This window comes from Platalea leucorodia, assembly GCF_965183815.1.
Source record: "Platalea leucorodia genome assembly, chromosome: 1".
In the NCBI taxonomy this organism is placed as follows: Eukaryota; Metazoa; Chordata; class Aves; order Pelecaniformes; family Threskiornithidae; genus Platalea; species Platalea leucorodia.
The window spans coordinates 156,845,944-156,861,250 of NC_138823.1; the positions used below are offsets into that span (position 1 = coordinate 156,845,944).

Here is a 15,307-nt window from a genome sequence, read left to right on the forward strand (position 1 = left end):
CAAAATAGAAATACTTAGTTCTACTAAATCTCGGAGTTGTTTGGGGTGTCATTAAAAAGAAGGGATCCCTATTACTTATAGCTATTCTTCAAAAAACATTAAGTTCAAAAACACATATGCATATACATAAATAAAGTGGAATCACTTCTGCATTACTTATTCATTAGCTAACAAACCTCCACAAAAGGAAAATTAATTCCACTACCTTGCTCATTTTGGAGAACGCTAGCAGAGACAGCCCCAAAATGCTTCCAGGAAACAACTATTATGCATACTATATTTCACTGAAATGCATGCAAAATTAAAACCCAGCTGGAAAATGAAAGCAAACAGACATGATAATTTAGGGACACTGTCAGGTTAAAAATGTATTATGCAACATTAAGTGTTAGTATTCAAAATTTAATACATGTGCTTGTTTACACATAAGCAGAAATGAATTTTAATGACAGAAAACTACTTTCCACCATTTTTGACAGCTCATGGTTTCACTTTCTTAAGATAGTAAAAGTACCCATGAACTTATGAGAAGAGTGGAAGTGCAACCAGGTGGTTCCTGTTGTTAATTTTTGTCAGCTTCTTAAAGCCAAATATGCATTTTAATATCCTTAAAAACACCTGACAGTATCACCAATTAATATTACCATGCATGATCTACTGCTTTCCCCTGTTTAAGAAAAATCAAATTATGTTTGATTTCTTGCATAGACGTGGAGAATATGTTCTGGAGAATATATTGTTTACTGTCAAAATCTTATTTTTTCCAAACATTTAATTACTGGATTTTTTTAAAATTAAACCTGATATTCAACAGAAATTATTTTTAGTTTCATGGGGTACCAGTTGTTAAACATATCAAATGTTTTAAGATTGATTACTCAAAATTTTTCGATCATGAACACTGAGAACAAAACAAAAATTCATTCTCCAGCATAAATGACTTCTGAAACAACAATTAGAACTTAAAATAGGTGCAATAGTCTGCAGAGAAATAGGAGAGCAGAGTTGGCAAAGCTAACAAGGCAACTGAGCTTCCTTTGAAATAAGCTGATCAGAGAAAATTTAAACCAAACCCAGGGCCACTTCCAATTTAAGATCCGCCAACACACTAGATCTCAAGCTAGGAATGAGCACCATCACTATTAACAAGACTAGGCATTAACCAGTTCGGTGGTTCTCACATGGTATTTTCAGTTTTTTAACATATCATAAAGCCAAGGAAAAGCATAGCTTACTAAAAACACAGTAGGCGCCATGAATAAAAACAGCTTTAAATTTGCTTTGGTTTTTATATCACAAAATGAAAATATATAAGGATATTTAAATTTATATCAAAATGAGACTAAATTTATTTAAGGTTTTGATGCCCATCCATCCTCAAAATCTCTCATTAAAAAAATTGGTATTTTAATTAGCTTTTGGAACACCCAAGTTCCAGTAACCTGACACCAATTCCATAGTGAGTCTAAAATAAAATTCAGGTTGCACCAGTATCTTGTACTGCGCTGAAATGATTTTGTTCATTTCCTCTGGACTCTGCACATTCCTCCCCTGCACCTAATCCCATCAGAGCTTTTTATGTGTGATTAATCAGTAGTAACTAATTAGCTATGTTCACAAATTAAAGAAGAAAGAAGAGAAAGAACTACTATTGGGTAGCTTCTTATTTAACTAGATTTCTTTTTTCACTGTGGCTAGGTTCCTCTGCCATAGAAAGACAGGACTGAAATTTAAAAAAGCCCATCCCATAAACAAGTTATTGCCAATTTTCTGGGCTTCACTAAGTATCTCTCTGTTCCTGGACAGATGGTCAACAATTAGGAACAGGTTTTCAGTGCTCATCACATTTCTGTTTCTTTTCAAAATATGATCAGATCCCAAATACATGTATATTCTCCTCTCTTCCACCCTCCTTCCTATCTCCCTTGGGAACCACTCTTTCAAAGGCTTTCAGTTTACTGCTTTCTGCCATGTTCGGATTACTTTTTAAGGCCCAAAGCACCAAACTCTGTGTGCACACACACAGATGTGTTAGAGTTTTATATCTATACATACACAGTTACATATAATCACACAAATCAGTTAACACCATTTCACTTAAGATCTATGGAAAAAAAATCTAATTTCTAATTCCTGCCAGCTATAGCTCCTGAGCTGTAGTTATACACAGAGATGTTAATATGGTTTATGCCTTACCAGGCTTTGTTTTAACTATGTTAACTTCTATTTGCCCTCTGCCCCTTCATTTTAGAGGACGTTACCAAGAAATACCCTGTTCTGGATTACTTCATAGAATCATAGAATGGTTTGGGTTGGAAGGGACCTTTACAGGCCATCTAGTCCATCCCCCCTCCAATGAGCAGGGACGTCCTCAACCAGATCAGGTTGCTCAGAGCCCTGGCCCAGCCTGGCCTTGAATGTTTCCAGGGATGGGGCATCTACCACCTCCCTGGGCAACCTGTTCCAGTGATTCATCACTGTTACTGTAAACAAATTCTTCCTTATAGCTAATGTAAATCTACCCTCTTTCAGTTTAAAACCATTACCCTTTGTCCTGTCACTACAGGCCCTGGCAGAAACCCTCTCTCTGTCTTTCTCATAAGCCCCCTTTAAGTATAAAAAGGCCACAATAATGTCTCCCAAGAGACTCCTCTTTCCCAGGCTAAACAACACCAACTCTCTCAGTCTTTCTTCACAGGAAAGGTGTTCCAGCCCTGTGATCATTTCCATGGCCCTCCTCTGGACCCGCTCCAACAGGTCTATGTCTTTCTTGTACCATTGACTCCGACTGGCTTTCTGGGCTGCAAGTGCACATTGCTGCCTCATGTCCGATTTTTCATCCCCCAGTATCCCCAAGTCCTTCTCTGCAGGGCTGCTCCCACTCCATTCATCCTCCAGTCTGTATTGATGTTGGGGGTTGCCCCAGCCCAAGGTGCAGAACCTTGCACTCGGCCTCGTTGGACTCACGAGGTTCGCATGGGCCCACACCTCAAACCTGTCAAGGTCCCTCTGGATGGCTTCCCTTCCCTCAAGCGAATCAACTGCACCACTCAGTATCAGCACGTACAGATTTGGCAGCTACACATTCTAGCATGTAGAATTTAAAGGGACACAGTCAAACGCATGAGATTGCATTTTTACATAGTGAAATTCTCACATTAACTACACAAAAGTTTCTACTTTCACAGCTCATAAGCAAACAGAAAAGATTAGGTAAGAAACACCTCCGTTATTGTATCTATTTGGTAGCAGCACTTCACCTGCAGCCAGTGTCACTGACAGTAACTGCACTCTCCTCATGCACCAGCATGACCACATCACTCATGCACTGTTCTGGCGAGAGCAAGCATGCACGCTCTTCCCCAGGCTCTGCAAGAGGGTGCACACAGCCATAGCAAAGCTGCAACCAAAGAGGCAACAAGCAGGCATGTGCATACAGAGGACAGGAAGGAGAAGCCGAAGGGGACTAGCTTCACTGCCTTTAATAATATTCTGAAGTCCACCAAATAGCCTTATAAACTTTCAGTAAGGGAGCGATAATTAAAGCGTTTTTAGAACCAGGATGTAAATTCAGTTTAAAAAAGTGACAGTGTCCCTTTAAATATTAACTTCACTCTGACAATTTCAGAACTATTTTGATGCTAATTGCAATAGTAAGAAGCTATAGGTTTTTCAAGAGTAGATTTCACAAAACAGATCCTTGGCAATATGATGCTAAAAAAATAAATAAATAAGGTGCTCATTTCTAGCAGTTACCTGATTCCCCTTATTACATAAGGTTTTCAAACAATGAAAATTACCTGTCCAGAATATCAGTGTCATGTTACATATCCTATGAAAACCATATTAAATATTGATTAGTGAAACAGTCAGTAGTATACAAACCAGTCAAAGTCTTTCACATTTTTGAAACTTTTGTAGTTAGAACACACCAGATGACAGGAAAGGGGGTAAGGGAAAACATCAACACAAGTCAAGGCTGAGCACCAAATCCCAGTCAAACGAAGCAAGAAAAAAAGGCTTCAAAATGACCCATTATATATTGTTAGTCAGATGTAGTTAATCACAACTTTTGTGTGTTACAAATGGATTCTGAAAAGACAAGTTCACTAAATTCACTTTCCTTTTCCTTAGTAATTCTACAAGTAGGATGAAAAATCATCAAGAGGTATAGGACTCTTGTTTCCTGAACCACATTAAGCTGCATTCAGAAAAGCTAAAAATTAGCTATCAAGAGCAAAAAAAGCTGAACAAAAGTACTTTCCGAGAAAAAAAGAAAAAAACAGAAAAGGGGGAAGAGTGTTGTATTACTAAACTATATTTAATAAGGGTGGCAGTTCACAAGTACTTTATTATTACAAAGCGAGCTTATAAGACATATTGAGCTTTCTGCTCAATCGTTTTGGAAAATGCTACGTTTGCATAGTGTTCTTCACACGATGATGTGTCCAAACCTCAAGAGAACGGTACCAAATGAATTTCTGACAAAGTCAATCAGCAGAAGCAGGGGAGAAAAACGTGTCCTAGAAAACATCTAGACCATAGGTGATTACTACTTTCTGAATGCAAAGATACTTCGGTATTTCAGTTATGCTGTTTAATTAAACTCACAGCATATTTTACAGGGTGTTAAATTAAAGTTCTGCCACCTACCTTTCTGTAACAGATGTTACCATGTATTCAGTCACAGGAAATATTCATCAGAGTAACAGTAACGAGCAGATGTGCAACCAATTACTGTTTTATTCAGCTGCAACAGAGAAATGGCACCAAAAGTGCACACACTGGTCTTACTAGACTTAAAAATTCACTGCAGCAATCAACTAATTCTACTTGCCTACTTCTTCTACTCTTGAACATGGAACAAGCAGACTGCTGAAAGGAAAGAATTCCTGGGGCATGCATGCTGCTGAAGCCAGGGAGAAAATCTGTTTTAAGAAGTGTCAGAGCACAGACAGAACGGCTACAGTATTGCATTTCCTTTTTTGTTCGTTCAAGACAACACACAAGTCTGGAAAGGGAAAGCATCAGGAAGTTTCAGCAACATGTCTTACCCAAGATCTCCCTGCTCCATTTTGTTTAGAGTTTAGCAATAGTGATACTCACTATATAAAGGACTGTTTAAAGAAAAAGCAACAACAACAAAAAACAGAAAACAAAACTGAAACAGTTCTACTGTATTTGTGTGTGCTCTTAAATCTCTTAGTCTCAGGTCTCTCATTTTCAAACATGGTTTAGGACAAAATTTCAGTGTATACTACATAAGAAACAAAGGCTTTTTACAATAGTAATTATTGTCCTGTGCAACATTAGAACCTTAAGATACAACGGTGACAATTAACATGTTGGTTTTTTTTTTTACAAAGTGGGGAGGGAAAGGGGAAAGAGAGGAGAATGATTACAGTCATTGAGTTCTTAATGTCATGTAACTTGGTTTGACAACATTACTCATGAGTTAAGGAAATTTAAGTATCAAAGTATGCCACTACATTCTTTACTAATGTAAAGAAATCAAATTTAATGGAATAAAACTTCCATTTTGAGGTCTTCAGTGAACAACTTGTTTCAAGGATGCTGTACATTCAAGTGCCATTAATTCAATGCAAGCTCCAAGAATACAGCACACCTGAGAAAGATCAGGCTAAACAGACTTCTTTGTAAGACTAGTTGTGTTTTCTAAAGATAAATATTTAAGAAACAAAACCATTCCAGATCATCACAGATGATGCTAGAGCCACTGATAAGTGTGCTCAAACCTTCTGAAATCCACTTGAGCATTACAACATTTTTTTTTCTAAATTTAGTGCAGCATACTTTCAAATAAAACTGGATGTTCCTAGAAATGTAAAAAGGGAAAGCATCCACCACTGAAAAGGCGACAACCTCCCTTCAACAGAAAGCATAGTAAAGAAGCTGCGTCAATGAATTTTAAGTATGTTATACAGCTGGAAATCAACGATAAAAGCTTTAACACATTAGTAACTATCTACTCTGAGCAAGCTTCTAACACCAACATCGAAGCGTAAGCCAGCCCAGTTTTGCTGCTAGCAAGCTTCGATCTTGCTAATTCAACTGTGTCAGCAAATGCTGCAGTCACACCAAAATGCAGTGCAGACCTAGCCTGACAGTCTACTAAAGCAAGAAATGATACTCTCAATCATAGAGACTTATTTTAACTAATATTAAACAACAACAATTGTCAAACTTGGATGATTTTTTTTAATTTAGAATATAGAAGAAACCTGCCTGGGTCCACTAATAATCATCAGACCAAGACCTGTTAAGTGAAATTGCTGATGTCCTGAAAGCATATAACTTTCCTTTGTGATCCGTGCCACCTATGCTCGTGAGTGTGCTCACCGTTTCAACTAGCTTGAATGGTACAAGGTACAACAGAATCTTACATTTAACACTAGGTAGTTACCTATGAGTATATATCGTACCTTGTTTTATTAATAGGTATTGATTAACTTACTTTATTGAAGAGTTCAACAGACAGTATCAGGTCCTGCTGAATTACTTACTGCTGGTTAAATCCTAAAATATGTTTGAAGGCTACTCTTTCCTTAGCTGTTTCACAGACATTTTCACTCCCATTCCCATATTAGCAAATCCCTAACAGCTTAGAAGTAGTCTACATGCATGCACACGTATGCAAATACAAGACCTGAGGGTGAGGAATCCTAAGGAAGTTCAAGAGTAAAGGCAGTTTAACCAGGTATTTGTTTAAGGAAGCACTGCACCACATTCAGAGGCCAGAAGCCTACTGTGCTAGTCTCTAAACAAACAATATTTAGGTACTTATTACTGGTGTACTAGATAAATTGCTATTATGCTTTTATGCAAGCAGACTGACCACTAATGTCATTGCTCTTCATTTGGGAATATAAATAAATTCTAATAAATTAGAATCTTTCACTGCGTAAGACATCAACAAAAGCAAGTAACTTTGACACTAACTATAATACATTTAGCAAGCTTTTCTGAAGCACCAATAAATATCCTTTGTACAGCACATTCTTGAAGCATTTCCTCATTTGGCCTACCACAGAGAACTACCAAATCTTCCAACAGTACACGTAACAGCACTGCAAGTACCCAGTCCTTCCATCTTGAAACACTAAGACATTCTCAAAATAGTCAGTGGGTATTACTCAAGGATGAGAAAACGACAAATCACTCTGGTTTGTAAGGACACCATCCCGATGCCTGTCCGGTCCTCAGCAGTCAGGCGCAGGGTACTAACAAACTGTCCTCGCAGAGGTTTGAAGCAGTGGCCTCTGGAACAAGGCCCTCACCCTGGCCTTCAACTCACAAGACAAGCTATTAGTCTTCGCTCCAAGACTTAAAAATTCCATGACATAAAACAATCCCAATCTCACCTCAAACATATGAAATGCAATACCAGTTAACTTCTCCTTACTTGACACATACTAATTCTGGCTTGCAATTTCTGGATTTTGTAAGCTTTTCTTTTAAGACACTACCACCACACTCACAATATTTCTCCCGTGACTGTACCAGCAGCCTCAAGCATTTCAGTCCATACAAGAGACTGCATCCTTTAAACAAGTCCTAAATTTAAAAGAAAGATGGTGGAAGGGCATGTCTACATTAGAGAGACGGTGTCATCTTAGAAAGAGTTACCTTTAGATTTAACGTGATAAACCTAGTTCAGGGACAAATGTACACATAAACAACTGGCATTAAAAACAAAAAGAAACAAACCACATTACCGTAGCCTCTGCCTTAAAGTCTAATGTTTGGGGCAGGCACCTTTTCTTAAAATAATTGCCCAAGTCCACAACACACAAAGCTACATTTAAAGTTATTACAACAAGACACACTAGGGCTGACACACACACAAGATCGTATCTAATTTAAACTGCTCATTAGGAAACATACTTGAGGATTCTTGAGGTTACCAGCTCACTTTCAAAAATATCACATAGAAAATGCCAACAGCAGCCTTCCTTAGAAAACAGTTTCAGAAATTTGCTTAAGGAGAAAGATACTGCTGTGATGTTGCAAAATGGGTGCCTGAACAATAGGCATTTGTATCATTTCAAGGTGTACTCAATGACACTGAATCACTTCAAAGAAGCTGTTCCACCAGTTCTTTACATAAATCTTCCAGGAATTACTGTTACAGAAAGCATACTTTAAAACGCTATAACGAAACAATCTTTGACAAGCTGGAAGATGCAACAAGAGGGATAAAAACATACACAGAAGTTTCTCTTTTCTCGCAAACACCAAGATGTCCTTGAACAGTGGTTGAAACTTGAAAAAGTTTTCCTTGCCTTTGTATGAGCACAATCTTTTTATTTAATTTCCTTCTACAACTGGAACCTAACATCTACTCAACCTCTGACCACATTAAGCATATTGATTCTTCCCTCAATTTTGGTTTCACCATTTTTAGCTCAGGAAAAGAGAGAAATACTGCAAATGGCTCTTTACAGACATAACTCCTACCCTTCTTGGATGGTTCCAAGTCATCCTCCCGCTGCCAAAGGCCAGATCTACCCCATCCCACCACAAACAGTGCTTCCCTTCCTCATGCAGTTGCACCCCACTTCAGGGAACGTGGGTGTTTCGTTTTGGCTCCATTTGCACATGTGTCAGAGGATCTGCACTCAATCTGTAAAGTAATGAGGTTCAGCACTTGGCTTGTCCTTAGGATATGCAGCAGCACATAAACAAAGTTAGCAAGCAGAGTCTCCTCAGCGGGCACCCTCGGTTTTACTGTCTGCAAACCTGGAACCATCCCTACAGCCTCGGGCTGGAAGTGTTAAAAAAAAAAAAAAAAAATCTTTAAAAAAACCCCAACACGTAGGAGAAGAGAAGAAGAAGGGCTTATTTTCGGGTTTTTCGGTTTTTAAGAAAGAATGTGCAAGTCATTTCACGCGGAAATAAACCGGAACCGGAGGGCGGGGAGGGGGTGCCGAGGCGGGAGCCCCGCGCTGCGCCCCGGGCCTGGCGAGGCGGCGGCACCGCGCAGGGAGCGCCCGCTGCCCGCGCCGCCGCGCTCCCCCGAGACCCCGGCCCCGGCCCTTCCTCCCCTGCCCTTCCCCCGCGGCTCCCCCCGCGCCGGGCCGCGCCCGCAGCCCCTCGGCGGAGCCGCCGCTGCCGCCGGCGGCGGGGGTCTCGCCGGGCGGGAAGATGGCGGAGGGTCTGTGCCCCGCTGTGGGGAGCGGGGCGCCGCGGCCCCCCGCACTCACCTGTCAGCCACAGCCGGGGCGGCGGGCGGGAAGGGGCAGGGCCGCAGGCGGCGGGGGGGGCGAGGAGGAGGAGGAAGAGGCGGAGGAGGAGGAGGAGGCGGAGGAGGAGGAGGAGGCGGAGGGCGGGAGGGGCAAGGGCGGCAGCGAGGAGCCCGGCGCCGCGCTCCGGCAGCGACGCGCCTCTCCGCTGAGGAGCCCTCGCGGCGACATCCGGCGGCGGGCGGAAGCGGCGCGGGGCCCCCGCTCGCCGCCATGGCGACGGGCCGGCAGCCGGCGGCCGCCCCTGGCCACCCGCCCGCCCGGTGGCTTCTGCCCGGAGGCTCGGCAACGCCGCCGGAGCGGGGCTCCAGCCGCCATCGGACGGCGCGTTGCGGGCGGACGCCGTAAGGGAGCTCGGTGCCTGCCGGCAGCCCCGCTTGTGCCGCGGTGCCGAGTGCGGAGCCGCCGCAGGCGCGGAGCCGGCAACAGGCCGCCAAGGGCGGGGGCAGACGGCTGCGCTCCGCCACCCCGCGCCTCCGTCCTTGGCTTTCAACCCCGCACCTCCTAGGCGTTACTTTAATGCTGGTATTTTAAAAGCTGCGTGGTGTTTCACCCTAACTATTGCCCGAGTGGACCACTGTGGACCGAGAAGGGAGATGAAATTTTACCAAAACACCATTGGAATTCCTTATTTTTTAATATAGAATGGCTGGAAAACACCGGATCTGGACTTTTTCTACTGCATCTGCAGACGATATGGCAGAAAGAGTGAATCAAAGCTAACCACTACATTCTGCGAGTAGGCTGTTTGCTTTCAAGCTTACAAGACATAATTGAAATGTGATTAATCCCTTTGCTGATTAACATTTGGAAGAAACCTTCACCTAAAATTCGTACTCGTTGTAGCAGATTGTGAAAGTCAAAAGAGGCCTTTGCCTAATTATTTTCTCTCTTCCTGCAGATTATCTAGCTGCCTCAGAAGAGGTCTGTGAAAAGGCCACAAGAATATGTGCCTCAGAGCGAGGGCTGAAAATATTACATTTTCTTTTCATGTCCTTCCCAGCTACAAGTATGCCTGCTGGTCTTTTTTTGTCTTCATTCTCCTTTCTACCTCCTTTTGTGCAGTCATGCCTTAATTGCAGCTGTATAACACAGTCAAAAATAGTGTGTTTTACCTATTTACCAGCATCTTTTTCATCACTGGAGGCCATTCTACAAGATAACCAGCCTAGCTGGTTGAGACCTTCCCATAATTTTAGCCTTTTCCCTTCCTCAAAGCCACCAAAAGGAGAAAGGAAGGGGGGAAAATGAATAGCTAAATGGCCTGAAGGAGAGGAAAAGGGGGCAGACAGAACAGGTGAAAGAAGATGGGCAAGAGGCAGAGCAGAGTTGCCGGGGAGGAAGCCTGAACTCAACCTGACCAAATGCCACTGTTTGCCGCTTTGAATTCTCTTTACTGTTGGTGCAGTTGCAGTCACCTCAGCCATCTTAGCCAAGTCACAACTCCAGTCCTCAGCTATTCAGTTCCTAACTAAACATTTGCGTAAGCCTCTTTATTCCTACTGAAATTACTTCATCCTAATATAATTCTACTGTACCATAACAGTTCTAGCTATAAGTGTCAAGGAAAAGCGAGAGCACGAGAATCCACATCTGAGATTTCCCTGGGAGAACACTTGGCCACTTTCTTATCCTCTGGAGCAGCTCCCTCTCTGGCAGCAGCAGGCAATACAGAGATCACCATTTTTTTCCTGAAGAAGAAATGCAAAATACTGCAATAAGGAAAGACAACTTTTTCCTTGATATGGGGTGACTCTGACCTGAAAATTAACAGGCCTTGTATGGATGCAGTTGCTTTTTCATGAGAAAAGAACGGCAAGTGGCCTGTTGTCACTCTAGCCCTGTTACTGGTTTGGTTCTGCCATGGCACTACAAGGGTAGCAGGCACAGTGTAACATATAGGAGCAAGTGCAGAACAAAAGACTGCACCTGCTTTTCACAAACTATTTGTTTTAAAACAAGGGACATAGATAGCAATACAGGAGCCTAGGGAAACGGGGCAGTACTAGTTAGCATCTTATCAACAGCTAAGAAGCTTTTTTAATAGGCGTTAAGAGTAAACAGAGTGGGAAAAGTTAGGTTATCCTGGACATCATCTTCTGCACCTGTGGCTGGACTTGAGGAGACAAGATACAAGGCTTAGGAAACCAGCAACAGAACAGAATAATAGCTGAATCTCTCAGATCAAGATTTTCCAAAAGTGTAAAAGTAGCAGGAGAAGGCAGAGCCTCCTGCTTAGAGCTCAAACCGAAAGAAACAAAAAAAGAAAAACAGATCTAGAGGAGAATAGGACTCAAGGATTATTTCTTCTTTCATATAGGAAACCTCCTAACATCTCCTTCCTAAAAGAGCGGTTTCACATATCATTAATCATCACCTTATGCTGTAGAAAAACATTTGGAAGCTGTCCGTCATAGCACTCTTTCCATCATGCTTGAGATAGCAAAACTAAATGCAAATACAACATCCTACTTATATATTTAGCATACATGTATTACATTTTTACTACAAAGCCATCTGTCTTCTCTTAAGTGAGCTGAAGCCAACCCACTTTCCTGAAATAGGCTTTTTAAGAAAGAAGGGTCAAGCGAACAACAGTAGGTTAGTTAGTACTGGGAGGTATTTACCTCCCGATTCAGATAAAACCCTGATTTTGAGCTGTTGTTTGCTCTGCACATAAGTGTACCACTTTTAGACAAATGTTTTTTGAAGAGCGATAGCTCCAGGGCAGGAGCAGACTTCGGAGAAGGATTCTTCAAGGAGACCAGGAACAAGGATAGCTCTATAGCTGAGAAGGGTGAACCGGAAGGCTTAAACATTAGAACAAGTGGACAGGAAGCTTAAAAAGGGCAGATTGCGTATCAAGGGTGGGAAAAAACCATAATTTTCCTTGGCACAGCTGAAAACTGAGGAGAGGCTCATCTGGAGAGTCTACATGTTCTAGGCTGGGGTCAAATACCAGGTTTGTTCGGCGTTTACTTCATCCCCTGGTTTACCGTCTTCTTGTTCGACTTGCTGGAGAATTAAGATATTTTCCTCCAGTTTGGTGGGGGTTGCATTTCCCTTTGTCTTAGTAGATAGCAAAATTCTGTCGGTGATTTGCAGCTGGTTGGATTTTCAGGTGAAATGAGAGACTTCGCAGTGGTGACAAGAAACTGTTTTTCCCTTATTAGTAGAGTGTTTGGAAACAGCAGACTTCAAGAGGTGCATAAATTAAATCAAGTCTCAAAGGAATGTATAAGTCATTTCAGACATGCTTCTGTTTACCTGGGGTGGAGTAAAAGTTGTGAGGTTTCAGTGAAATGCATACCATTACAAAAAAAGAGGGTATTTTATTATCAACACAAATAGCTTGTTTGAATGTACAGGGCATCTGGAGGGGAGTGAGAGAAAAGATGATACAGGTGACATAAAGCACCTGATCCTGAAAGTGTCTTTGGTGAAAGGCTTGGGAGGTCTCTCCCTTGTCTGTTTTGTGAGAAGGGTTTATTTTGGCGCTTTCATCCTTTTTGGCTGCCTTTTTACCTCTCATTATCCACCGGGACTTCTCAGATGTGGTGCTCACAAACATCGCTCTGGGTGAAGCACTTCGTTTGTATGCCCAAGACAGGAACGATACTGGTTTCTGGCAGTCACATTCTAAAGTGCCTGTATTAAAGTTCTCAATAGTTATTACTAGGAAAATAAGTCTCTTTTCTTTTCCCCATAATCTATAGGGACACTTTCCTGGTATCCCTCCACCATGTAGCCTGAACGTCACTGTCTACATCTGCTCCTTGGTGCACGTCATACCTCAGCTGTGCCCCACGTACAGACCCCATCTCTGGTTTCTAGGGTAGAAGCTTCTGTTCCAGCAGAGCTTCGCTCTCAGGCGGGTTGGTTGTTAACTCTGTTGTCTTGCTATGAGATGCTGGTTTGTATGTCTATCTCAGTAGAGTATTTTTCATAGATTTGTGTAGCTTGTATTTGGTTACATGAGGCGAATGATAAAAGAAAAATTTGATGGAATTTTTTCATTTGGAACAATTAAACTAGCAAGTGATCGATATGGTGAAGGATGTTCTCAGTCTTTCTACAAAGCTCAATCACTACTTACTGTGTTTCCATGCTAAACAGTGACTCAGGATAAAAAGTAATCTTTGTACATTTTAGTCCTTTCTGAAAGTGCATTATTATTAACATTCTTGTGTTAATGAATATTACATCTGTAATGTATTAATGAATAATAAAATATTAATGTTCTTACGTTGTGTTTTCTATAGTTAAAGGGATATGCAGCAGCTGGCTTTATTTTTGTTTTTTTTACTTTTGATGCTCTCTGCTGGTTTCAAGTAGCTTCCGCTCAAACCACCTCCTGCCCTTACTCTCCCTTCATCAGGCTCTGCACAGGGGAACCCCTGTAAGATACCCCCCTTGTAAGATATTAACTGTCAGTTTGAACATTTCATTCTGCTATCTCTCAGTGAAAGGCCATCTGTCCTGTTCACAGGAAAAATGAAAACGAGCCAGACTGACATGCTAGAACATGAGCTGAGAGACAATCCAAGAGAGTGATGCCTCCAAGACAACATCTGAAATGCCATTTCTAGGCCTTTTACAGAATCCAGCCATAAATCCAAATCTGCCTGGGGAGGAGTGGCTGCAGAGCTGCCTGGCAGAAAAGGACCTGGGGGTGTTGGTTGACAGCCATCTGAACATGAGCCAGCAGTGTGCCCAGGTGGCCAAGAGGGCCAATGGCATCCTGGCTTGTATCAGGAATAGCGTGGCCAGCAGGACCAGGGAGGTGATAGTGCCCCTGTGCTCGGCGCTGGTGAGGCCGCACCTCGAGTACTGTGTCCAGTTTTGGGCCCCTCACTACAAGAAGGACATCGAGGTGCTGGAGCGTGGCCAGAGAAGGGCAACGAAGCTGGGGAAGGGTCTGGAGCACAAGTCTTATGGGGAGCGGCTGAGGGAGCTGGGGTTGTTTAGTCTGGAGAAGAGGAGGCTGAGGGGAGACCTTATTGCTCTCTACAGCTACCTGAAAGGAGGCTGTAGCAAGGTGGGGGTTGGTCTCTTCTCCCTAGTAACAAGCAATAGGACGAGAGGAAAAGGCCTCAAGCTGCGCCAGGGGAAGTTTAGGTTGGATATTAGGAAAAACTTCTTCACCGAAAGGGCAGTCAGGCATTGGAACAGGCTGCCCAGGGAAGTGGTTGAGTCTCCATCCCTGGAGGTATTTAAAAGACGGGTAGATGTGGTGCTTAGGGACATGGTTTAGTGGTGGACTTGGCAGTGCTGGGTTAACGGTTGGACTCTATGATCTTAAGGGTCTTTTCCAACCTTAACGATTCTATGATTCTATGATACAGACAGGCAATAAACCGGCAAAAGAAGTCATCTTCAGAAGGTACTCTACTATGGAGGTGTGAAGTTTCTACAGAGGCTGGTATTGAAGTTCCTCTGCCTTCAGACAGCATATCTGTGCATATCTAGAACTACCCTATCAATCAAAGCAGTTCATCTTGACATCTTGCCTACGCTTGATTCCTATCCAGAAACTGGGTGTTTCTTTCTCTGTCCCTTAAGAACTTAATGAGTCAGGCAATTTCAGAGCTTGACTAACCCGTAACTGTCTTCTACAAACTGTAGCTGTCAGTGAAGGAGGGGAGACAACTGCCCAGTATTCCCCACCTCTGAGAGCGCCACTGGCTGCGATCTGTATGGCACACACTTAACCTCTTTAATTCAAGGAATGCTACTATGGAGCAAAGAAAAATACTCAGGATTAAACATGCTACAGAGACTGCCGAGATGCCCTGTGACTCTACAGCCTCGTGGTTATGGCATCTACCTGCAGGAATGCTCCCAGAACTGATCGGAAATTCAGTCCTGGAACCTTTTGCCACAGACACAGGCGCATTTGTACGAGACAGCACTTTGGTGCGGTCCTTTGGCTTTCATGGATGGATGAAAAGACAAGAAGTAGTGCTTAATGTTGGAAATCCTCAAGCCTCCAGACTACTAAGAGAAGACAAAGGCGCCTTTCATATTTGTAAATCACAGCAACA

General features: G+C 42.5%; 1 protein-coding gene across 3 annotated transcripts in view; it reads right to left on the reverse strand.

Annotated features, from left to right (window-relative positions):
* Positions 1-9,282, reverse strand: part of WDR37 (WD repeat domain 37) — a 48,680-nt gene extending 39,398 nt beyond the window's left edge. For 2 of the 3 annotated variants that reach the window (XR_014228324.1, XM_082313425.1), the window contains exon 1: positions 9,225-9,282. The gene's annotated coding sequence lies outside the window, so the exon portion shown is untranslated. Of the gene's footprint in view, positions 1-8,478; positions 8,527-9,224 lie in introns of those variants that run through there. The other variant, XM_082313426.1, reaches the window with a different exon arrangement.
* Positions 9,283-15,307: the final 6,025 nt, after the last annotated feature.